This window comes from Propithecus coquereli, unplaced genomic scaffold (assembly GCF_000956105.1).
Source record: "Propithecus coquereli isolate 6110/MARCELLA unplaced genomic scaffold, Pcoq_1.0 Scaffold404, whole genome shotgun sequence".
Taxonomy (NCBI): Eukaryota; Metazoa; Chordata; class Mammalia; order Primates; family Indriidae; genus Propithecus; species Propithecus coquereli.
Genome location: NW_012149775.1, coordinates 350,468 through 351,076, shown reverse-complemented (window position 1 = coordinate 351,076; position 609 = coordinate 350,468).

Here is a 609-nt window from a genome sequence, read left to right as displayed (position 1 = left end):
GGGAAAAGAAGCCAACCTTTGTAAAATAATTTTAAGGAGATTTATTCTGAGCCAAATTTGAGGATCATGACCCGGAACCATGCCCAAGAAGCCTCCAGCAAATGGACTTGCTGTGGCTGGGTTACAGTTTGGTTTTATACATTTCGGGGAGACAGAGGTTACAAGTAAGTCATAAATCAATATGTGGGAGGCATACATTGGTTTGGCCCGAAAAGGTGGGCCATCTAGAAACGGGGGCTTACAAGTGGGTTTAAAGATTCTTTTTCTTGTGATTGGTTAAAGACATGAAGCTTCGTCTAAAGGCTTGGAATGTTTTAAGATAAGGAGCTGTTAATCAGAGACAAGCCACTGGACATAGATTTGTTGTGTAAATTGAGGACCTGCAGGTGTGTCTTGCTTACCCTTAGATCTGTTAATGGGTTACAAAGGATGTCCTCAAGAAGGGAGGGGGGCATGATGAGACATGTCTGACCACCCCTCCTGGTGGCAGACAATTTAGTTTTAGGATATCCCTTTGGCCAAGAGGGGGTCCATTCAGTCAGTGGTGGGAGGGGGGGAGCCTTAAGATTTTACTTTAGTTCACAATTGCTATTCATAGATTTTTTTAAA